General features: G+C 37.2%; 1 protein-coding gene across 2 annotated transcripts in view; it reads left to right on the top strand.

Annotated features, from left to right (window-relative positions):
* The window catches only part of CNTNAP2 (contactin associated protein 2), a 2,085,708-nt gene that overhangs the window by 313,305 nt on the left and 1,746,445 nt on the right, over positions 1-25,958 (top strand). The gene's annotated exons all lie outside the window — the stretch shown is intronic.

Raw genomic sequence — 25,958 nt, 5'->3', positions numbered from 1 at the left:
ATGTTCAAGGCTTACACATTCTATAACTCGCCACAAAGTAGAATTTCCTCCTTCCTTCCATTTGTCTGGGAGTGATATGACTATTGTCCAAGTCAGGTTGGACTTGGTTACATGCTTTGGAGGGATTATTTAACCCATCAGCTTTCCTTGTACTGCATGCATACTGAGCATATGTTCTGGATTTATGAGGTAAACTCACATTCAAATACTCTGACCTATTTTGTTTTGTGTGTGTGTGTGTGTCTCCTGTTATTAACATAAGTATGTTAGAATTTGCCTAACCAGTTGCCTCACTGTTTGAATTGGGTTTTGAAAACATGCACCATAGGAATAAGAAGTTTGGTGGAGTAAAAGGGAATATAAAGATGATACTTTTTTAAATTTTAAAGTGTGGTCAGTTAAAACTTATTACACCTAACATTTAATAAAGTATGTGAGAAGTATTGAAACTTATTCATTCACTTTTCTTAGAAGAAACTCTTGATTTTTTATTTCTCTGTTACCCAAATTCTATTTGACATTCAATTTAAAATCCAAAGGAGGTAATGAAAGCCCTTAAGATGAAGACTGTGAAATAGCAATATAGGCTGACATTTAATGAAGGGGATGGATATGTCTCCTACCTGAAGAGAAGATGTGAGGATTGAAAGTCACACTGGCTATAAGGTCTCTGTGGGTATCCTAATCTTTTATGAGGCTCTCTGGGGAATGTTTGTTACTTAGCTCTCCACCAAAACATTATCTCTGAAAATATTCCACAATTTCACATTGTTTAAAGTTTACTGGTGATGATAGAGTTAAAACTATTTAATACTCTTTAGTGTTTTTCCCAAATCTTTCAAAATATTAGCAATCCTGGAGAACCCATGCTTCGTTTACAGTAATATAAGTAGATTCCCATTTCTGATTCTGTTATCATTATTATTTCATGTCAATTGCTTGTCTCATTAACTGAAAAACTCAATATTGGAATTTGAGACACACAGAGATGCCAGTTCAGTGAGGCATCACCTTTATTATCAAATATCTAAGATGACAGTTCATTGCATACTTGGAATGTCACAAAATTTATTCTAGTTCCCTCTGGATGTAAATCAAAGGGTTACGTTGACAACTTACCTTAGACTTCTAAATTAAGAGCCAGAAATTTAGGTGTACTTCACATACTTATACAGTGAAGACTTTGTAGAGATCAGAGAGTTGATCATAGGATATATTCAACAATGTTGAAGACCTTTATTTAAACTATATTAGTATGAAAACTGCAGATTAATACTACAAGCATATGTAATGGGTATGCCTTTCAGTTCAAAAATATAGCAGTGCAAGAACTTTTATCTAGAAGCCAACTTAAGAACTATCCCAATCCCTATTCTTCTGAGTTGGACAAAGAAGTGTTTTACTTGGGGTTGTGACTAAGTCTCAGGGGACTTACATATTGCTAGATAATGAATATACATGATGTCATCAAGTCATCTCTCCAAGCAGGCAACTCCGGAAAGGTCCATCAACCTGTTCGATCCTCAGTACAGACACTCACAGACTCTCTCTCCTGCCCACAGGACCACTTCATTTATAGTGGTTCTCTCTGCTGCTGATTACATGTGTGGGCATGGACCACATCCTCTGGTTTCCATACCACTGTATGTGAGTATGTACAAGATAAGCCCAGCTGCCTAAACCCAGCAAGCATCTTGCTCTGAGGTCTTGCTGGCCCTCTGGGGTCTACTCAGGAAGATCCTCTTGGCTCTTTAATCTCCCAGTCCTCTCTGGGTTGTTGCCACTTCCCAGAGGCTCTACCTGAGAAGGAGGCAGGGAGTTCTTCCACCAGCCTCTCCCCGCTCATCACTGCTCCTTGTCTTTCCTTCCCTCACTTCCTTGTCTCCAGCCAAGACATGAGGAAACAGGCCAGAGATTATCAGGTATTCACTGGTTCACACCCTATCACCTCCTTCCCTGGAGATGTTGTGGAAGAAACAAAGGAAAGGTAAAACACTTAATGACCTTAATTTGTCTTATCTTTGCTGTACAGTGGATAGTACATTACACTCTTCCAAAACATGACAAGCACCTTAATATATTTGCCCATCCCTCATGTCTCTGCCCTCTTACTCCTTCTGGAATAATTTCTCCTCTTGGTGGGGTTCTTTCTCTATGGGTACTTTCAAATACTGTTTCTATGTATATTTGCGTGTGGCAAAAGCTTTTGAAGTGAATATATTGATTTTATCCTCACTCTTAAGTGATGAAATAGCTGTATATAAACTTATGGACCACAGGTTCTTTTCCCTTTATATTTTAGAAGTGTTTATCCTTTATCTTTTTGCAGCTAGGACATCTAATGTCCATGTGATGTTTGTTCCTTTGCTCCATGTTTCTGAAAGCCTTTAAAATATTTCTGTTTTCTTTACATCAAATTTATTCTGGTATATGTAACAGTCAGTTTTTTTTTTTTTTAACATCTTAATTGGAGTATAATTGCTTTACAATGGTGTGTTAGTTTCTGTTTTATAACAAAGTGAATCAGTTATACATGTACATATATCCCCATATCTCCTCCCTCTTGTGTCTCCCTCCCTCCCACCCTCCCTATCCCACCCCTCTAGGTGGTCACAAAGCACTGAGCTGATCTCCCTCTGCTATGCGGCTGCTTCCCACTAGCTATCTATTTTACATTTGGTAGTGTATATATGTCCATGCCACTCTCTCACTTTGTCCCAGCTTACCCTTCGCCCTCTCCGTTTCCTCAAGTCCATTCTCTACGTCTGCATCTTTATTCCTGCCCTGCCCCTAGCTTCTTCAGAACCGTTTTTTTTTTTAATTTAGATTCCATATCTATGTGTTAGCATACGGTATTTGTTTTTCTCTTTCTGACTTACTTCACTCTGTATGACAGACTCTAGGTCCATCCACTTCACTACAAATAACTCAGTTTCGTTTCTTTTTACGTCATATCTGCCTAAACCCAGCAAGCATCTTGGGGTATATATTCCATTGTGTATATGTGCCACATCTTCTTTATCCATTCATCTGTCGATGGACACTTAGGTTGCTTCCATGTCCTGGCTATTGTAAATAGAGCTGCAATGAACATTTTGATACATGTCTCTTTTTGAATTATGGTTTTCTCAGGGTATATGCCCAGTAGTGGGATTGCTGGGTCGTATGGTGGTTCTATTTTTAGTTTTTTAAAGAACCTCCATACTGTTCTCCATAGTGGCTGTATCAATTTACATTCCCACCAACAGTGCAAGAGGGTTCCCTTTTCTCCACACCCTCTCCAGCATTTATTGTTTGTAGATTTTTGATGATGACCATTCTGACCGGTGTGAGATGATATCTCATTGTAGTTTTGATTTGCATTTCTCTAATGATTAATGATGTTGAGCATTCTTTCATGTGTTTGTTGGCAATCTGTATATCTTCTTTGGAGAAATGTCTATTTAGGTCTTCTGCCCATTTTTGGATTGGGTTGTTTGTTTTTTTGTTATTGAGCTACATGAGCTGCTTGTAAATTTTGGAGATTAATCCTTTGTCAGTTGCTTCATTTGCAAATATTTTCTCCCATTCTGAGGGTTGTCTTTTCGTCTTGTTTATGGTTTCCTTTGTTGTGCAAAAGCTTTTAAGTTTCATTAGGTCCCATTTGTTTATTTTTATTTTTATTTCCATTTCTCTAGGAGGTGGGTCAGAAAGGATCTTGCTGTGATTTATGTCATAGAGTGTTCTGCCTATGTTTTCCTCTAAGAGTTTTACAGTGTCTGGCCTTACATTTAGGTCTTTAATCCATTTTGAGTTTACTTTTGTGTATGGTGTTAAGGAGTGTTCTAATTTCATACATTTACATGTAACTGTCCAGTTTTCCCAGCACCACTTATTGAAGAGGCTGTCTTTTCTCCACTGTATATTCTTGCCTCCTTTATCAAAGATAAGGTGACCATATGTGCATGGGTTTATTTCTGGGCTTTCTATCCTGTTCCATTGATCTATATTTCTGTTTTTGTGCCAGTACCATACTGTCTTGATTGCTGTAGCTTTGTAGTATAGTCTGAAGTCAGGGAGCCTGATTCCTCCAGCTCCGTTTTTCTTTCTCAAGATTGCTTTGGCTATTCGGGGTCTTTTGTGTTTCCATGCAAATTGTGAAATTTTCTGTTCTAGTTCTGTGAAAAATGCTAGTGGTAGTTTGATAAGGATTGCATTGAAGCTGTAGATTGCTTTGGGTAGTAGTCATTTTCACAATGTTGATTCTTCCAATCCAAGAACATAGTATATCTCTCCATCTATTTGTATCATCTTTAATTTCTTTCATCAGTGTCTTATAATTTTCTGCATGCAGGTCTTTTGTCTCCTTAAGTAGGTTTATTCCTAGATATTTTATCCTTTTTGTTGCAATGGTAAATGGGAGTGTTTTCTTAATTTCACTTTAGATTTTTCATCATTAGTGTATAAGAATACAAGAGATTTCTGTGCATTAATTTTGTATCCTGCTACTTTACCAAGTTCATTGATTAGCTCTAATAGTTTTCTGGTAGCATCTAGGATTCTCTATGTATAGTATCATGTCATCTGCAAACAGTGACAGCCTTACTTCTTCTTTTCCGATTTGGATTTCGTTTTCTTCTCTGATTGCTGTGGCTAAAACTTCCAAAACTATGTTGAATAATAGTGGTGAGAGTGGGCAACCTTGTGTTGTTCCTGATCTTAGTGGAAATGATTTCAGTTTTTCACCATTGAGGACGATGTTGGCTGTGGGTTTGTCATATATGGCCTTTATTATGTTGAGGAAAGTTCCCTCTATGCCTACTTTCTGGAGGGTTTTTATCATAAATAGGTGTTGAATTTTGTCGAAAGCTTTCTCTACATCTATTGAGATGATCATATGGTTTTTCTCCTTCACTTTGTTAAATGGTGTATCACATTGATTGATTTGCATATATTGAAGAATCCTTGCATTCCTGGGATAAACCCTACTTGGTCATGGTGTATGATCCTTTTAATGTGCTGTTGGATTCTGTTTGCTAGTATTGTGTTGAGGATTTTTGCATCTATGTTTATCAGTGATATTGGCCTGTAGTTTTCTTTCTTTGTGACATCTTTGTCTGGTTTTGGTATCAGGGTGATGGTGGCCTCGTAAAATGAGTTTGGGAGTGTTCCTCCCTCTGCTATATTTTGGAAGAGTTTGAGAAGGATAGGTGTTAGCTCTTCTCTAAATGTTTGATAGAATTCGCCTGTGAAGCCGTCTGGTCCTGGGCTTTTGTTTGTTGGAAGATTTTTAATCACAGTTTCAATTTCAGTGCTTGTGATTGGTCTGTTGATATTTTCTATTTCTTCCTGGTTCAGTCTCAGAAGGTTGTGCATTTCTAAGAATTTGTCCATTTCTTCATGGTTGTCCATTTTATTGGCATATGGTTGCTTGTAGTAATCTCTCATGATCCTTTGTATTTCTGCAGTGTCAGTTGTTACTTGTCCTTTTTCATTTCTAATTCTAATGAGTCTTCTCCTTTTTTTTCTTGATGAGTCTGGCTAAGGGTTTATCAATTTTGTTTATCTTCTCAAAGAACCAGCTTTTAGTTTTATTGATCTTTGCTATCGTTTCCTTCATTTCTTTTTCATTTATTTCTGATCTGATCTTTATGATTTCTTTCCTTGTGCTAACTTTGGGGTTTTTTGTTCTTCTTTCTCTAATTGCTTTAGGTGTAAGTTTAGGTTGTTTATTTGAGATGTTTCTTGTTTCTTAAGGTAGGATTATATTGCTATAAACTTCCCTCTTAGAACTGCTTTTGCTGCATCCCATAGGTTTTGGGTTGTCATGTTTTCATTGTCATTTGTTTCTAGGTATTTTTTGATTTCCTCTTTGATTTAAGAGTAGGTTTTTAATTCTACCTATTTTGTGTGTTAGTGCTGAGGTAGGTGTGAATGGGGTAAAGGGAACTGTGGGAAGTCCTCAGAATCACTTTGGGGAGTGTGTGTGTGTGTGTGTGTGTGTGTGTGTAACATCTCAGAATCTTGATCCTACAGGCCCTTTGGCCTCACACCACAGTTCAATAGGCCCAAAGCTCTCTGTGTTAAATTGTTGCCTCTTTAAGGGCGTCTCACCTCCAACTCAAGTGGGGATGGTTCATCTTGGGTGGTGGGGAGTGGGTACCTCATCATAATAGAAATAGCCTGTGAGCATCCTTTGTCCTTTAGTCATGTCCTGTCCCCTGACACCTACCCCTGTACACCCTGTCCCCCTTGGATCTTGACATGTCGATTCAAGATTCTAACAGTTACACCTGGGCCTTGAGGACTGAGGAGGTGAGTGTAAGCTCTCAGCATTCTTCCTCTCCTGGATCCAGATTTCACAGTATTTTCCAGTATGCACTCATAATCCATCATTTGTCCTTTTGATTGTTTGTTTTCATTAAAAATAAAAAACATAGTCAGGTTTTGAGGGTGCTAACTTGACTAAAAATGATTACAGTCTACCACCATCTTTAAAGGGTTAAACGGACATTTCATAAACTTTTTTAGAAAAAAAAAGCAGTTTCTAGCACTGCCCCGGCCCTCCCTCCCCCCTTTCATTTAGATCACCGTGCTTATACCTCCCTGTTTAGAAATTTCAGGGCTGCTGCAGATGCTCAGGGTGAGAAGTAAGAGAAATAAGGACAAAGGAGCAATGACTATTGTGAACCTTTTTAAAATAGTAACTCATTCAATCCACCTAAAAACTAGTATATAAAATTAATGAGATTAGTAATATTGCCATTTTATAAGTGAAAGCAGTGTTGTTTGGAGATTTCTGAAACCCCAAATTTAGTAAATAGCAGACCCATATTTTATATTCAGATTTGTGTGAGTACCAATCTCTTTTTAAAAACAAAGACATTTGGACTTGGAGGTAAAAGATATACATAGTTGGCACACTAGCTCTGTCAGTGGTGTGACCTTCTATAAGCCATGTAACTTCTCTGTGCCTCAATTTTCTCATTTGTTAATTGAGAGTATAAAAGCCATTTCATGATGGTTTTGAGCTTTAACCTGAATTGAACCAATAATATATATGAATATGCCTGGTATCATCCCCTAGGTTGGTGGTTAGTAAATTTTTGCTGAATTTGAATTTGTTGGAAATTAAGCCATATCCCATTTCTCAATAGAAAACTCCGTCCTCATTTACCATTGCATCAAAAAGAACAAAATACCTAGGACATGATAGCATTTTAATTATTGGAACAGGATATCTTATATAATACAAACCCAGAGTAAACAATTTCATGTGAGGTAGCAAAATAATTCCCAAAAAGATTTTCCAGATCCCTAGCAGTCTGAGGTATAGGATAAAGACAATTTTTTAAATTGTTCAAGAGAAGAAATCTTTCTTCCATTAGCGAATCAAATAACTGAAGAGGGTGTGTGTGTGTACATTTATGTGCATGTATTTATCTCTTTATAGTTTCTTGTTTGTTTGCTCACATATCTAGGCAATTTCTGAATATTCTGCTTTTATTTTAGCAGTACTTCTGAAATCTGTGTGAAGTAAAGATAGCATGTAATAGAGGAGAGCAGAGGAGAGGGGAAAGAATGAAGAATGAAGTAGGAGTGGAAATAACATTTACTAAAAGCCCACTTTATAGCAGGAATGACAGTAGTTTTTATACAAGCTAGGTTAACTTGAAGGTATAACAAATATCTGTTGCTGCTTTTCTTTTTAAATAGAATTCTGATGTTTTGTGTAGGAAATTTGTGTGTTTGTGTGTGTGTGTGTAGGAAATTTATTGTGGGGAATCATTAGAAATATATTCTCTAAAATTCCCTTCAGGTAATGGCATCAATCTTGGTAAAATGACCATGTTGCTTCTTGCCGATTACATTGTAAAAAATAAGAATCAGTTTACCTCCAGAGTAGAAAAGAATCATAGATCTTTCTTACTAAATGAATTGATCTTGCATGTGAATAGAGAAAGATTGTGCAAGGTAATCTTTACCCCAAAGAATTCAACTTGAAATCATGAGGTTATGTGAATGTAAAGTGCTTCCGTTTAAATAAAAATATTATGGTTTAGTAATAATTGTGGTAATTATGACACAGTATGGAGTAAGCATAATGAAACTAAAATGCAATACGGGTAGCAGTTGCTAAGTTATTATCAGAGACTAAACCAATTCAGAGGATGATGGCTGTGAACATTTTAATATTGCACTCAGTTCTAAAGTATCTAGAGAAATCGCTTGTATAAACAACGATCTAAAAGCCCCTTTTTTGTAGTTTTTTCAATGCACAAGGCCAAGGGTGTAGCAGAAAAAAAGAAAAAAGAAATTATATTTATGAGCACCCTGGCACTTTCTTGAGAGTACTGTGGTGTCAGATTCACATCATTGAACATTTATTCTTAAAAACAAATGCCTATTATTCTTTGCCTTTGTGGTCACTGAGCTAAGAAAAAGGTCAACTGGTTTTAGGGGGAAAAAACCGAAACAAAACGTGTGAGATATTGAAACAGTGAGCGAGAAGTTGGTGAAGGCAGCTCTCAGGTGGGTTTTATCACATGTAGATTTATTTTCGACTCTGAATATTTAATATGACACAGAGCACTTGAGCAACTTTTGAAGGTTCTTATTTCGATGCCTGCAGAGAAATCTAGTTGAAATATACAGTATGCTCATCTATGTGTCTTGCCCTGGCTAAACAAAACATCTCACTGCTTTTATTGTTTTATACCCTATAAAAAGCCCCAGAGATTCTATGAAGTAGACTTCGTATAACATTTTACCCAAGTCCAGCTCTGTATACAGGGTATTAATTTTAAGACACTTAATTTTTCTAAACTATTTATAAATTCATAATTTACATAACTATAATTTCAACATACGTAGAGATCAAATTTTTATTTTATTTTGAATTTAACTTTAAAAGCCATTTACTTTAAAGAGATAACTTTTAAAAATATTTCATAAAGTACTTGTCAATGTGCCTAAGAAAATAGGCCTTACTATTTACTCAAGTCACATTTTAAATAATATACTTCTATTAGCTCTACGTTGAATCTAAAATTTAAGGACAAATGTATTAACATGATTTTAAATGCTGCTGTGGGCTTAATTTTTATTGCTTAATTGAGAGTATGTGCCACAGCACAATTATGCCAAGAATATAGCTTCAGTGAAGGAGGAAAGATATTTTATTGTCTCAAGGGCTAACTCTATTCTTATGTTATATTCGGGGAAGGGATGTACATTTCAGAGGTTGAATATTAGCAGCTGCATTCGTTTTTGCAAAATTTTGAATGGCCCCTCTAAAGACCTCAGGACTTAAATTTTCCCTATTGTGTTCTATTTATTTTAGAACGAGTTGACTATTTTCAAATCGTCCCCTGAATTGCTATTTTGATGATCTACTACAGAGTATATACCGGTAAAGACAGTGTCCTTTTTTTTGGCATTATGTAAACTTAAAAACAATTGCACTGCTATAAAATATGAGAATCTTGCAACTGCATATCAGGCTGGGAAGGTTTTCATGCCTCATTAACACCCGTGCTATAAATTGAGGTTTAACAGTTTGACAAAGTAATATTTCAAATTGCAATAATCACAGGAGTGTTTATTTTAATAGTTTCAAATACCAAGTAGAAGATTCTTAGAGTTAATAAACATCCCCAAATGGATTCTTCATGATAAAAGAATATCAATGTAGTTTGCTTGTTATCCTGGGGATTTAAATTGAATCAGATCAAAGAACCAATTCTATCTTTCAAGTTCCACTTGCATTCTTTCCTTTCTTTCCTTAATTCTCAGAGTTTTGAATATACATGGTGATACACACGTCTAAGAAAATAGGACTATACGTTTGTGACCTTTTCTTAACAGCGGCTTCCATAATTGAATGATAATTAGAAAGTCTCTCAGAGTCTAAATAACTGTGTAGACAGGAAGCTCCCTATGTATTTTTAACTTTATCCACGAGATTCCTGTGAAGTATCTTGAAATAGTAATTACTGAGTAAAGACAAGATTGTAATGCTACCTACATGTACTTAGTGATCATAGTGAGATCACACAGTATGACTGTTAACGGTGACAAAAGTATAAAATCATAAACTTAGAGATGTCAGAAATCTCGTCTTATCCATTTATTCACAGTTAAGGAAATAAAACAGAAAACTCATGATGTTGTTTCAAGATGATGTACTTGCCCAAGATGACATCCCACAAAGTGGCAACTACATCTGAGTCTCCTGTCTTCCAGCTCAAAATTCTTTTCCTTATACTCTACTATGGTCTCAAGAAAGGGACAGGAAATATAGAATCGTTATGGTAGATATTTATTTTTTGTAACAATTTTATTTTATTTTTTAAATTTATTTATTTTTGGCTGCGTTGGGTCTTCGTTGCTGTGCGCGGGCTTTCTCTAGTTGTGGCGAGCGGTGGCTACTCTTCATTGTGGTGGGCGGGCTTCTCACTGCGGTGGCTTCTCTTGTTGCGGAGCATGGGCTCTAGGTGCATGGGCTTCAGTAGTTGTGGCACGTGGGTTCAGTAGTTGTGGCTTGCGGGCTCTAGAGTGCAGGCTCAGTAGTTGTGGCACATGGGCTTAGTTGCTCCACAGCATGTGGGATCTTCCCAGACCAGGGCTTGAACCTGTGTCGCTTGCATTGGCAGGCGGATTCTTAACCACTGCACCACCAGGGAAGTCCCTAGATGTTTATTTTTAAATAATTATAGATCCACAGTATGTTGCAAAGTTAGTACAAAGATGGTACCCTCCAACTAGTTTCCTGCAATGGTTACATCTTTGAAAACTACAGTGCAATAAATTGACATTGGTACAATGTGCGTATAATATCTATCAAATATATAGATTCATGTAACCACCATTCAGTTTAGATATAGAGGTATTCTGTCACCACAAACATTTTATGCACGTCACTCTATTACAGCCAAATCTGCCACCACCCAGCAGCCCCACACATGATGATTTTATGGCAGTGTACTGGAAGTAGAAATCTTAAATCACTGTAAGTCCTTTTCAGCCATTATTCTTTTGAATAATCTTTCAGCTCTACCCACGTTTATCTCTTTTTCTAAGATTCTGATGAAATGAATGGTAGACCTTTTTTTATAGTCTCACAGGTCCCTGAGACTCTGTTTTTGCTTTTTGTTGTTTTGTTTTTTTCCGGTCTGTTTTTCTTCTTTCTGAGCTTCATGTTGGGTCATTTATGTTGTTCTATCTTCTAATTTATTTGTTCTTTCCTCTGCCCTTTGCATTCTGCTGTTGAGTCTATCCTTAGAGTTTTACATTTTGCTTATAGTATTTTTTAATCCAAAACTTCTGTTTGGTTCTTTGGATCTTCTGTTTCTTCACTGAGACTTTTTATTCTTTTGTGTGTTTCAGGGATGTTCACAATTTCTTGTTGAATCATTTTTGTGACAGCTACTTTAAAATCCTTGTCACACAACTCCAACTTCTGTGTCATCTCAGGGTTGGCATTTGTCAATTATATGACCTGTTCAAGTTGAGATGTCCATGCTTCTTGGTATAATGAGTGATTTTGAAATTATCCTGGACATTTTGGGGTATTATGTTATGAGACTCTGAACATCCGTTAAATTTTCTGTTTCAGTGGTTCTTCCCTGACATTACACTACCTTGTTACTGCCAGGGTGGGGTGAAAGTCCAGGTTTCTCATTCAGCCTCCTTTGACACCTCCTGTGGGGAGGGATGCTTTCTAACTGCTTGGTGGAGGTGGGGTTTTAGGCTCCCTGCTAAGCATCAGTGGATACTGACCTGGTTGGAGGGAAGAGAGCTGCTTCATTTGGGTGGGGTAGAAGTCAGGGGTCCCCACTCTTCTCTGACAGCCACTCTGCCATGGGGTGGGGAGAGGCTAGAGACATGTCTGGGTGGAGCCTGGCATGGGTGGGAGTATAGGCTTGCCATCTGGCCCTTGCTGATGGGCATGGAGGTGAGTTTTTTACTATGATGTTTTGCTGGAGCAGGTGTTCACTGTATGAAAGTGTTCTGTCTTGCTAGGCTGCCCCTTTGCCAGTCCTTTGTCTAGAGGAAGCTGGCTTTTGTGGGCTTTTTTTTTTTCTTTTTTTCTGTGTCCATTGATGTTTCTGGGTTGTTGGAGAAGCCAGCAACCATTCTGGGATATGTGAGGCAAAAAGAAAACCCTGAGAAATCACTGCCATGTTGTTCCTCAGAGCCCAGTGTCCCTAGCCAGCCCGCCTCTGATTTTCAGTCATCTTACACTTGTTTTATTTAGGATATCAAGGGGTTAGACTGCACTTAGCAGCAAGAATAACAGCATGTGTGTCTGCTCCATCTTAGTCTAGAGGTGGAAGACCCAGGTAGTGTGAGGTCCTATGGATATGTATGATAGAGGCTGTCAGTGAAAGAGAGGAAATGAACGTTGGAAGATGTTTAAGGTGGCGTCGTAGGTTTTTGCATATTTCACAAATATCCATGATATTAAGCTGGTTGATATGCCTTTTACAATAATGATGTTTTAGTTGACAGGTATGTAAAATCTGTCAGATTACAGACTGTAATCAGTGATGACTGAGAGGCTGCACTATCCTGTCAGCTCTGATCCACGCTCATTGCATTTAGGTGAGGAAAGATCTTATTTGCCAGTGATGTTCATACCGACTGACTTCTGTGGAACATTGACATACGGTCTGCCCAGTTATAATTAAGTCAACAGTCACATATATAGGACCCAATTTTAATTTCATTCCTGCTACTCCTCAGTTTATGTTCACATTATTAAATATGGTATTATTCAAGGTGTTTACAAATGCTACTCATGTGTTGTGTTTTCTACAAAGTTAGTCCTTCCAAACTGATATAAAAAAAAAAAAAACACCAGCAAAAATAGGTAATAGTCATTATTCTTTTTAATAATTAATAACATTTGAAACATAATTAGTAGCATGTTTAAAATCTATTGCATTTTAAAGAAAACATGTGAAGTTTGCACATAATGATACGTCATGTTTTGTATCTCTGGGTAGATTTAATTTCTGTTTCAATTCTCTATTTCTGTATAACAAATTGCCCCAAAACTGACTGGCTTAAAACAACAATAATTTTTTTATTTTTTTTTTAATTGAAGTATAGTTGACTTACAGTGCTGTGTTAATTTCTGCTGTACAGCAAAGTGATTCAGTTATACATATCTATAAAATATATATATATTCTTATATTCTCTTCCATTATAGGTATAGTTCCCTGTGCTCTACAGTAGGTCCTTGTTGGTTATCTATTTTATATATAGTACTGTGTATATTTTAACCCCAAACTCCTAATTTATTCCTCCCCTTTTCCCCTTTGGTAACCATAAGTTTGTTTTCTATGTCTGTGGGTCTATTTCTGTGTTGTGTAAGTTCATTTGTATATTTTTTTAAGATTTCACGTATTAGTGATATCACGTGACACTTGCCTTTGTCTGACTTCACTTAATATGACAATCTGGGTACATCCATGTTTGCTGCAAATGACATTATTTCACTATTTCATTCTTTTTTATGGCTGAGTAATAGTCCATTTTACATATCTATATATCTCTATATATCTCACATCTTCTTTATCCATTCATCTGTCCGTAGACACCTAGGTTGCTTCCATATCTTGGCTATTGTGAATAGTACTGCAATGAACATTAGAGTGCATGTATCTTTTCAAATTATGGTTTTCTCCAGATAAACGCCCAGGAGTGGGATTGCAAGAGCATATGGTTAGCTCTATTGTTAGTTTTTAAAGAAAATTTAAGAGTTTTCAATTTCCCTTTTCTCTGGCATGAACTCAGTCCAACCATCCCACCCCTTCATGTGCTGTATGTATTTTCCAGGCTCATCCCTGACCCTCCCACCACTATCCACCCTATGCTTCAGACATGAACAACAGAGCCAGCTTCATGGCACATGACCTGCGCAGTCCCCAGAGTCCTGCACTCACAGGGCTCCACGCTTGGTTCAATGCTCTGCCACCTCCATCTTGAAATTCTTAACAATTTTGGAAAAAGGGGGCTGCATTTTCATTTTGCACTGGGTCCCACAAATTGTGAGCTGATCTGATTTTTATCTTTATTTTTTAAATTTTATTTATTTATTTATTTATGGCTGTGTTGGGTCTTCGTTTCTGTGCGAGGGCTTTCTCTAGTTGCGGCAAGCAGGGGCCACTCTTCATCGCGGTGCGTGGGCCTCTCACTATCGCGGCCTCTCTTGTTGCGGAGCACAGGCTCCAGACGCGCAGGCTCAGTAGTTGTGGCTCACGGGCCCAGTCGCTCCGCGGCATGTGGGATCTTCCCAGACCAGGGCTCGAACCCGCGTCCCCTGCATTGGCAGGCAGACTCTCAACCACTGCGCCACCAGGGAAGCCCATGATTTTTATCTTTAGAATGAGCTTTCTACTCCTCACAATATTCTACCTGGCAAGTTCTCAAATATTTTTCAAGATGCAGCTTAAGTATCGCCTTGCCTCTGAAAATGATTAGGATTCCCCCATTCCACCTGCAGAGGGAATAAGGGACTCTTTTCTCTATATATCTTGGTTCCATGCCACTTGTCATAAGCCTCTATTATAGTAATTGTTTTTTTACGAATATTTGTGTGTACATTTTTCTCCTCCATTAGTAGTGCTTAAAAAAACATGCCTTATTCATTATTACACTCTTAGCAATTTCCTGGTATGTAGTCCATGACATGTATGGTAAATATTAAATAAATTTGTGATTAAATAAAAGAACAAATGACTAGATGAAACAATGTAGTTATGTATCCTTGTCTTTAAAATATTATGAGCAGACACTGTAGTTTCAAAACCAGATAAATTTGTTTGCTGTGTTTACCTCTTATCTCTACCAAAACCTCTCAGTTAACGATCTTTGTTCCAGCCCCCTATTTGTTTCTTATTGGAAATATAAAATGTACCGTTACCAGGTATTCAACAACCTTCATGCCATTATTAGTTGAATTTAAATTCTTCCTTTAAATTTAACTTCCCAGAGGCAGCAAGAGTCATGCAGACAGTTTAACACTTACTGATGTGCTATATTCTATGTGTTTTCCTTAATACATCTTTGCATACTCATCCACAACTAGATTCTAAGTTCATGGACAGGCTTCTACTTCTGTCCAAGACGGAATAAATAGCAGGGACCAAGTTTACTCTTTCATCTAAAACAGCCACAAAATGAGAGAACGCATATGAAGTCATGATTTTCAGGACATTGAACAAGAGTCAGGAAAGTACAGTGATCCTTGAGAGATTATGAACAATTGAGGAGAGACCTATGGTTACCCCAGCTTACTGTCTGGAGATCATTTCCAGAGCCAGCCTAGGTTCCAGGCTGCAGTGCAGATGTCGGAGGAGCTCAGCTGTCTCCCTGGTTTGAGGAGATAGAGCTGAGCGTCTTGGGAGGCCAAGGTGACTGGAGTTCTCAGGGAAGAGTGTTGGAGATGATGAGAGCGCTGCATAGAAAGGGAGCTCCGGAGTTCTGAAAAGGATCCCTCTGGACTCTTCAGTGGGGTCCTGATTTGTGCATATGTGTGAGGAAACCACCAGCAGCTGGAGGATGAACTACTGTCTGTAAATGAATAAAAGGAATGATATATGGAGCTCACATAGGGCTGGAAGCAGTGCCTATTCCCACCAGCTGGAGAGGAGCACCTCATATTTCACGGGACATGGGATAGAGCCCTCATGAATGTTTGCCTTTGTAGTGGAGCACGTTTAGCCCTCAGTGCTGCTTTGATCTCACTCAACAAAGCTTTGAAGCAAGACCCCACATGATCAAGATATTTCCAAGAAACTTAACTGAGTCGTAAAACAAAACTTGGAATATTTATAGCTATGTGCAAATTCCAGATGCACCAAGGTAAAATTAACAGTGTCTGCTATTCAATCAAATACTGCTAGGGGTGGAAATTAGCAGGAAAATATAACCCATAATGAAGGCAAAGAAAACAACATGGACAAAGAAATAACACAGATAATAGAATTAGTAGATAAGGGCATTAAGACAGTTATTATCATAAGTTCAAGACGCTAGAAGAAAGATTGGGCATAGTAAATTTGAGATATAGAAGATATAAAAGAGATCAAAATTGAATTTCTGTCAATTAAGAAATCCATAAGATACAATTAATGTCAGCTTACACATTGCCAAAGATGAGTGAAGTTGAAGACAAATTATTTAAAATGGAACACAAAAAGAAAAAAGACTGAAAAAAAATGAACAGACCATCAATGAGCTATGGGGAACTTGGGGTCCTGAAAGGATGGAGAAGTAGAAAAAATATTTAAAAACATAATGACTTCAAAAATGTCCAAATTTGATGAAAGCTATGTTTAAAAATCCAGGAATCTCATCAAACCTAGAAGAGAAAAGAAGAAAACTACGCTAAAGTAGATTATAATCGAATTGTTTAAACTAAAGATAAACAAAATATTAAGCTCTTTGAGGTCATACTGTACATTTCTCAGGTATTATTATTATTATTTTTTAATTTATTTATTTATTTTTGGCTACGTTGGGTCTTCGTGGCTGCACGGGCTTTCTCTAGTTGCGGCGAGCGGGGGCCACTCTTCATTGTGGTGCGCAGGCTTCTCCTTGCGGTGGCTTCTCTTGTTGTGGAGCATGGGCTCTAGGCTCGTGGGCTTCAGTAGTTGTGGCTTGCCAGCTCAGTAGTTGTGGCTCACGGGCTCTAGAGCGCAGGCTCAGTAGTTGTGGCGCATGGGCTTAGTTGCTCCGCGGCATGTGGGATCTTCCCCGACCAGGGCTCAAACCCGTGTCTTCTGCATTGGCAGGCGGATTCTTAACCACTGCGCCACCAGGGAAGCCCTCTCAGGTATTATTGAATGTGGTTCATCATAGTAACACACATGTAATTGCTACTTGTTCCATACTCATAGATTAATTTTATAAAATGTGATCACTTCTTGGTATAATCTTTAAAACCTCAGAAGGCCTTTCTGCCATTTCTGAGTACTTCTTAGAAGTGTTTCTTATTCCTCTACATATTTATAGGAGGGTAGGTGACATAAGGCAAATAATTTTGCAATGAAAGTTTTACTTTTAACTGAATTTGTTTATACAGAAGTAATCGATTTTGTAAAAGGAAGTCTTGTTTTCAATAGGATAATGACCTAGTTGAGTCCAACTTGGTAACTCACCTTTTAAAAATTTCACTATATATTAAGAAACCTGAAAAGGTAGTAGGGATCCATGTACTTAATGTTGGGCATACATTAAGAAGGGGACACTAATTGGTTAACTACTGCATGTTTAGGTCAGATAAAGTGAAGTGCTAGTTTCACAGAGCAGCTAAAACAAATGAATTGCTGAACTCTCAAAATGGTGCTGAACAAAATACCTAGTTGATAGATAGCTGATAAATAGATAGATGATAAATACATAGGTAGATACAGAGACACATACATGTATGGAAACATATATTACATACACAGATAGATGGATTTAAAAATTTGGAGGGAATAGATTGAGTATAATAAATACATATTAACTTATAAATGATATCCATTAATGGAGGAACTATACTATACTTTTCCCTCAAAGTTCCTTTCTTTGTCTGAAACCAGCCTGCATGAAACACTAGCCAGTCCTAATTTAGCTGCTCAGTGTGTGTCCATTGTGTAATTCATCTCTCTTTGTTCCCCACTGTGGGGTCTTTTAGAGCCTTAGTGCCTTGTATGTAATGAACATACAAAAGCAACTTTACTCTCCACGTAAATCAATCATATTAAAAACCCTTGCAGAGAACCATAGCTTTATATGGGCATACAGAAAGTAATTTTATTCTGTTTTTAAAAAATCTTTCTAAAGGATGACTTGACCCTTGACCTCAGAGCGTCATCGTAGCCCTGCCTTCTTCTTACTAATAAATACGTCCTTATGTCTATCTTCTCTTTCTGGTCCACATCATTCTGTTTTCTCTAATACAAATACTTGTATGCTTTTCTTTTCAGTTTCAAAAATGTCCATTCACAGCCTCTTCTGGATGAGACCTAGTCAATAAACAAATGTGGACCAGATAACAGGGCAAAGTACCTGTTTGGAACAAACATCTGCACCTTGTACAGGAGCTTAGAAAAGAGAATGAGCTCAGGCATCTGGTTAAAGAGACAAGGGCATCTCTCTCTTGTTTCCTTGGTAGTTCCTGCTAGACCTTCTCTTATTCCATATAGAATTGGCATGATTTTTAAGTGTATAGAGACTTATGTAGAAAGGTAGACACCACTGAGTGGCATAGGAAATGAAAACTCATTTTAGAGTAGAAAAACTAATTTAATAGATCCAGCTTGTTATTTGTCCTGGGCATAAAAGGAAAAGGATAATTAGATAACTGCATATTTTAATAGCTTTCATCATTGATTGTTAACTCGTATAGATGAAAAAAATGGTCACTTGTTCTTTGTATTTTCATTCAAAAACCTGCCAATAAGTGGAAAATGAATAATAAAAAAATCAGACAATAATAACCTTACAAGTCACTTAAAAAGTGAGATATATAGAGCATATGAAACCTGTAGTCTGTTATGTTTATAAAGTTATGCTATATTAAGTGTAAACCATGAAACAATGTGAGCTCTGAGCACGTGTACACATATCCCTCATAACTTTTTCTTACAAAAATGAAACAAAGTTCTATTTTTCAATATACTTGCTCAATTTCCTGAAAACATGGAAACTCTTTACTGATCTCCATAATGACAATGCCTGAATAGTGACTGATTAAATGTGATATTTTTGGAAGTTTACAAATGCCAGGAAAAAAAAAAAGTTGATTTCCAAAATCAGTAGTAAGAAGTCTTATTATTTATTTATTTATTTAGATTAAAAAAATTTTTTTTTGAGCAAAGCCACCTGGAAACCTGAAAACAAAGTGGTGGACCTTCAAATAATGATACGATTTCCAGGCAGGTCTGGTGGTTAAATGAAAGCCCCCAATGTACTTGTAGTTTAAGTGTTTCTACAAAGGGTAACTTGCTTGATGGAATCAGAAATAGACAAAAAGCTCCAGGTTCATCCAAATCTGAAAGCTGGGATGTGAAAACTTGTTCTGCTTGAGACTTGATCTATATATAAACTTTTCCAAGTCTCCTAAATCCTCCTAAAGGGCTGGATGATATGAGAATAGAACTAAAATCTCCAGATTCCTCCAAATCTGAACATTTCAGCCCTGGGTGAATTATTCTTTTTGAGGTTTGATCTTTATATAATCTTTCCTCAAATCTCTCAAGTTCTCCTTAAGGTCTCATGACATTTTCTCCAGGTGTGATATTGCTAAGTGCTAGCTTTTGAGCATCAGGCCTAAAAGAGGTCAGGGAGTGTCCCTTTGATCTCTATCTTAGGGTTTTACTCAAAATAGAAAATCTCCATAAGCATTCATCCTAGTATAGATGACATACTTTCTGTATATGCAATAGCCCACTTACAGTCTTGCTGTAATTGGACAGAGAACAGGTAGTAACTAGTATAAAGAAATTGTCAGGAAAGACAGTCTTAGAAATGATCTAATCCACAAGGTATCAAAGACAACCTTCTGTGCTTTGCACAAAACATTTTCCATAATTTAACTATTATTTGAATGTGTTCTTTCAAACTGTATTGCATGACACTTTGGTCTTTATTTTGATGACCTCATTCAGGTTAAACTTCTACCATTTTGGTGTGGAAAGCACTGTGGAATCTGGCCCAAGTGGATTAGAATCATTGCTTGTCATTTGCTAACTGCGATGTCAAGCAGTAATTTAAGATAAATGCCTTAAAGACAACTCTGCAGTCACAGATGTATTTTTTAGAAGTGTTGAATTAGATTTCATATTCTCAATACTTCTGTGATCTTTACAGCAAGTAATGAACATGTGAGGTAGATAAAGTGTGGAATCATGATTGTTTCAGAAGCTGAAGCAAAGTGCAGTATCATCGAGAGACTTCACATGATGAATAAAACTAATGACTAAACAATTAATCAGAAAGGCTGTTCTAAAGATTTATGCTAATACTTACATTTCTGAAGGTATAAATGAATCAATATAATGTGTTTTCATTTTTAATATGTGAAAAATTATCTTTAAGAAACGCTAATTTAAAATGTGATCACCATTCAGTGATGAAGTGAATGTCATGTTTTATCTGAAGTCCACTTTAAAAAATCCCATCTATAAAAAAATCCACCCAGGAATGTACGTTAACAGAAGCAAAGTTCCAGTCACCGTCACATGTACTTTTTTCTGGAATTTTGGTATGCAGTGCATATGACAATGTTAGATGGTATCTTAGTATCTTAGGTTTTATGGAATATTCAGTTATTATATTTAATATAATAACTTGTATGAATAATATATATTTTATTTAGATAACTAACAGGTGTTCATATAAATAATACATATTTATATAAAATACCTATGATGGTTAATTATATGTCAACTTGGCCAGGACATGGGGTGCTCAAATATTTGGTCAAACATTATTCTGGGTGCTTTTGGATGAGATTAATATTTAAATTGGTGGACTCTGAGTGAAGCAGATTGCCATCCATAATGTGGGTATGCCTCATCCAATCAGATGAAGACTTGAATAGAACAAGAAAAACAGCCTCCGCCTAGCAAGAGAGAATTCTCCAGCAGATTGCCTTTAGGCTCATCAGCAACATCGGCTCTTCCTGGTTCTGTAGCAGACGGTCTTTGGGCTAGAAATGGAATATCATGGGTCTCCAGCCTGCCATCTTTTGGACCAAAACTGCACGATTGACTTCCTTGTGTTTCTAGCCTGCCAGCTCACCCTGGAAGACTTGCTAGACCTCCATGATCACATGAGCCAATTCCTTATGATAAATCTCTTTCTATATACATACACATCCTATTGGTTTTGTTTCTCTAAAGAGCCTCGACTGATTCAATACTCATATAAATTATGTTTTTTCTTGGTGTTATAAATACAGCCTCAGATCTCAAAAACTTTCTCAGCACCCAATGCTAATTAACTATCAAAGAGCAACAAGATTAAATTTCATTCAAATGTTATAACTTACTGAACTCCCCCCTTTAAATTTCTAAAATATAGTGGAGAAATCAAGCCTGCTTAATTTGTCATCTGTACTTGGCCTGTACATTACGAGTGAAATTGATTTTCTCAGAATACGTATCAGGATTGAATTTTTCCCCGTGGGTGCTGACTTCTTTCACTTTTCGCCAAGAAAGAGAAAACATATGAATGATTAATACAGGTGTATGTGCAATTGTGAACATGAACTTTCACATGCTTTTAGCACTTACTGTAGGATACTGGCCCAGAAGACTCTACCACCTCACCACCTCTGCTAGTTCAGATTCTGATAGTGATGTAGCCAGGACTCAGGACTGGACCCGATTATAAAATCAACACCAGAGCATACACTGCACCTAGCTCAGGTCACTCTCTCGATGCCTTCCCCTGCCTCAAAGGAACTAGCTTCTTCTTGTAACTTTCCTTAAGCCAATGAAGTGTTAGAGGGTCAGAAAGTAAAATATTTCCTGAAAATGACATCTGTATAAACTTTTGAGTGTCTGGTTATTATGAGATGAGGAAAGGCAAGAAGGTACAAAAGGCCAGGAGGAAGTTTTAAAATAGAGGCCATGAGATGCTTATAAAAGATGGAGTGAAGAGAAAGTTTAACATCACAGTGGAGACTAAGCATGAAATCTAGAAATATTGGAACAAGATCAGGTTACGAAACTGGCCAAATCTCAAGAGGTTGTTGACAGGACCTGTGATTGTTTATATACAATATTCTGAAATTGTGAAGAGAATTAAATCCACCTCCTCAGTGAGAGGCATTCAGCAAATTATTTCTTTCAACAAGAAATGAGTAAGAAGATACAATAATAATTTTTAGCATCTTTATTTCTTTGCAAAAACCTTAAAAATTTTTAAATGTAATTCTCATAAAAATATCATAAGGGAGTTAGAAAGCTGTGGCAAAGCGTGTTTAGATAAACATAGGTAAATTATCTAAATTCAAATCTAGTAAGTGGTAGAGTCAGAATTCAGTTCCTTGTCTTTTGACTCTACATGCTGAACGCGGTGAGAAATACATGAAAAAAAGAATTCAGTGCTGTCAAAGTGTAGGTGAATTGGGGATAGATAATTTAAACCCACATAGCTAGAGAGCATTCAGAATACACATAATCCTCACATTTAACCATTTATAGGTCAATTTTCTGGAAAAAAGAAAAAGTCAATGTGGGCTGGACTCTTTTTATGCCAGTGTGATCTGTCTGTATTAAAAATGACCAGAAATGGAAAAGATCAGATTCTTCTCTTGTTCCCTAAGGAGTCTCTTCACTCCTCCACACATAATTTTTATTTCTGAAACACAGTGCAAATGTCCATTAAAATAATCCATTTTTTTTCTTATAGTTTTTCAGTTAAGATATTTCTAACTGAGCACATTGAAGGGCTTATACTGAGACCTGAATGAGTTAGAAGAGCTTCCAAAGTACCTGATGTAATCCAAAGACTAGTTTAGGTTCGAAAAGTGTAACAGCAGATATGCCTACCTGGGTTCATTAATTGCTTTCGGCATGTAACAAACCATTTCATTTCTACTTAAACTACAAAGCATAGACTTGCTTTGCTGTATAATTTATCAGTTCTCTTTTCTTCTTTGTTGCTCCTTTGCAATTTGTCTTCCCTTTCTTCAAGAAGAGATCTGAATGAGAATAAGAATACCAGAGTTGCTCATATGCAGCCTCCCGATAAGGAAAACAGATGACCCTTCCTTTTCCAACACAGACGCTTTTCCCCTTCAAATGTTGGGGATAAGGGGGAGCCTCTTATAACCCAGACATGTTTCTTCACTTCTCCCCTTGGAGTTCTCCTTTCAGAGCATCTCAGGATGCTCATCACTAGTTTGTCTTCTTGTTAAAGCGATACGTCTCCCGATGTTGAGATGTGCTCTGTTAATACACTTTGTTTTCAGAATATTTCTTATCAGAGCCAGATATAGTGTGCAAAATAGGATCTGTTCCAGAGTATCAGAAAAAAGGATTTTGTAGTCAAAATCTGTGATTAATACAGGATAAAATATATATGAGGCCCACACAAGGCTGTCGACGTCGAGAAAAACTTACTTTGCTCACTGTGTGGGGAACGATTTGTTGACTTAATAGCATTTTGGATTGCATCATTCATCCCCAGCTTGGGTATCTCTCATGTCATCTCTTTCCAAATAGTTTAGAAACAAGTACTATTTCTAGAAGTCCTTTAAATTACTCAGTGTCAGGCCAGCCATTTCCCGGAGTCTTCTTTAGAGGGAAATTACAAATAGGTAGGAGAGCAAAGAGTGCTGACCATCAGACATCACCCTTCCTCCTTTCCAGGTGAGATGACCCTCCAGATCTCCACAGATGGGGAGAGGGCGTGATGGAAGGTGTAAAAGGAAAGAACCCTGGAGAGAGTAGAAAATCTTAGAGGATAAATGGGAAGAAATAGACAGGAAATTTAAGAGGGGAAATAAAAATTGAAAAAGAAAAGGAGAGAGAAGAATGAAGGAGAAGAATCATCTTGCTGGGTTCTTTTCATCTCTGATGGGTCTATTCCAAGCTTTCTCAAGGGCTTGTTATGTTAAATGAGTTTTGCCGGTATTATGATTTTGCCCTGGTCTCCATGTGTTTACCTTCATTCTTTTATTCTTTTGTCCTTCCTCCTTATCTCTTTTTTCTCCCTTCATGCCTCCATCAGTTCCAAATTCAAGGAAAAGATCATCTCCCCATCAATATAGAGAAATTATTATTTCGCTAAAAAACACCATGGAATCAAAGTGCTCAATTATTTTTCCATGTTGACTAACTACATGTCCAGAACATTGTTCTGAAATGTGACTGTGATGAGGTAACTAAATGTCACAGTATTTATGTGGTATATGAAATCTGACATCATAAAGTAACTTAAAATATTACTTTGAGGAAATTAGTTGGCCCTCAATACTAAATTCTAATATACGTAGGTATTAACAAGTTCTAAAATGTGAGGAAAAAATGGGAGAAATGTAAAAATGAATAAAATATCATCCACTCTTTTTTCGAACCAAAATAGAAAAAAAAAAAAAGTTGACATCATCTGTTTGGAGTGGAACATGGTTTTAGGTGGCTTCAGAAGGGGAGGTTGTCTGGGAAGCAGTGCTTTAGAACATCTGAATTTGAGAGCAGATCAGGAATCCTGGCTGTAATCCTGCCATTATTTTATATAGCATCTCACTCATTTTCTTATACTCAACTTGGTCACAGCGCATTTTCAAACTAAAGTATTTATGTTTGATCTTTAAAAATAGTTCATTAGTAAGCCACCTTTCACAGAATACATTTTTTTTACTCAACGCCTTCTGTTCCTGAAGCTTGTTTTGCCCTTCTTGCCTTTCTTCCTCCGAAAACAAAGAAGCAAACAAATAACCACAAAAAACCCATCATTCCAGGTAAAATTCTTAAGGCAGATTTATAGCCTTTTTCCCACGCTATGAGAATATTGAAAAAAGGAGTTAGTTATGGAAGGAAATAATTACAGTGATGGTAGATGAAATCTGCATAATAAAGCATATTGAATATATTTTCCTAAAATGAATGATACAGGAGAACCGAAGAGGAGCTCTTATTTGTTAACTAATCTCCCTTGTGGAAATTAGAAACTTTAGCTAATTAAGAATAATCCATAAAACCCATTAGGTAGATGGGAGAGATCCTTTTTGAAAAAAAACCAAGTGTGTAAACACATACCTGCATCTCCTCCCTCTTTTCTCCTCCTCCTCTCCCTTCTCCTCCTCCAATTCTGCCATGAATTATCTCCTGTATTTGCTAACTTATCATCCTTTTTAATACTAAAAATGTGATTCTGAAGTGATCTGTCATGCATTCTAATATTGAATGTCTCATCCTTCTAGACTGTTTTTATGTGTCTAACAGAAAAATGGGAAGCCTGGCACCATACTTAGTGCAGTATGTTGAAAAAACGCTACAGACAACTCTGGTCACGGACTGTTCAAGATCTGTTGGTTTCAAATTGGTTGGGTAAGTGGGAATGAGTTTGAGAGTTGTGTCACCGTGTCGTTCTGGTCCCTGGTGCTTTCCTGAATCTTAATGGTTTCTTAGTCTGTCTCAGTGCTTAGATCTCATCAACCTTACTTCAGTTTGGGGGCGGCGTTTTTTTCAGTCTATGATCACTCAGTTTCTGAACCTAGACTGGCTTCTGCTTTAATAGGCCCCCTTTAGTGGCCCCAATTATCTCTGAACTGTTTAGAAAGACCATCAAAAGCCTTTTCCATCACAGTATCTCTCGTGAAAGCATCTGTTAAAGCATCTCTCACTTGTCTAAATGAAACCACAGCCCTTCGTTCAAATTTGGGTTTTCTGGTGCAAGATGTTGCAGTGTTGAGCCCAAATGTTCAGAGACTGGAAAGGACGATGGTAGCTAGCTGCATTTTCCTTTCTGCTATGATGCATAGATTGCTGAGTTTTTTGGGGTTTTTTTTTTCTCCCTTTTCTTTAAAGGTATTAGGATAGGGGAGAACAGCAAAAAGGGCTCATATTGTGGAGTGGGCCTGAGCAAAGCATTAGGATGCAAGTCTCCAGCATAGAGCAGTTGGAAACGTACCTGGCTACAGGTCATTTTTTCCCTCCATCCAAGTCCCAGACCATTAGCATTTCTAGTCCCAGTTACTCAATGCGAGTTTTACTAATGTGTCTAAGGTAAACTGAAGTCCTAGGACTAGTTTCTAGAGAAGTATTAAATGGGTTGTGCTCTGGTCTCTCCAAATCATCAAATCGTAGAGCTTATCCTGTCCATTCCATGTAAATGTGGTGGAATCAGTTCCCTTTAAACAGGGTGCTTAAATATTCCAGTAGCTCCTGGAGAGTCATTTAAAATTGGATGTTCTGAGATTTTGTGTGCCGTCTTCACACCTCGTTTATATCAGAGGACTAGAGAC

This window comes from Balaenoptera ricei, chromosome 9, assembly GCF_028023285.1.
Source record: "Balaenoptera ricei isolate mBalRic1 chromosome 9, mBalRic1.hap2, whole genome shotgun sequence".
Classification (NCBI taxonomy): domain Eukaryota; kingdom Metazoa; phylum Chordata; class Mammalia; order Artiodactyla; family Balaenopteridae; genus Balaenoptera; species Balaenoptera ricei.
The sequence above is the reverse complement of the archived record's forward strand: the minus strand, read 5'-3'. Positions and strand labels throughout refer to the sequence as shown.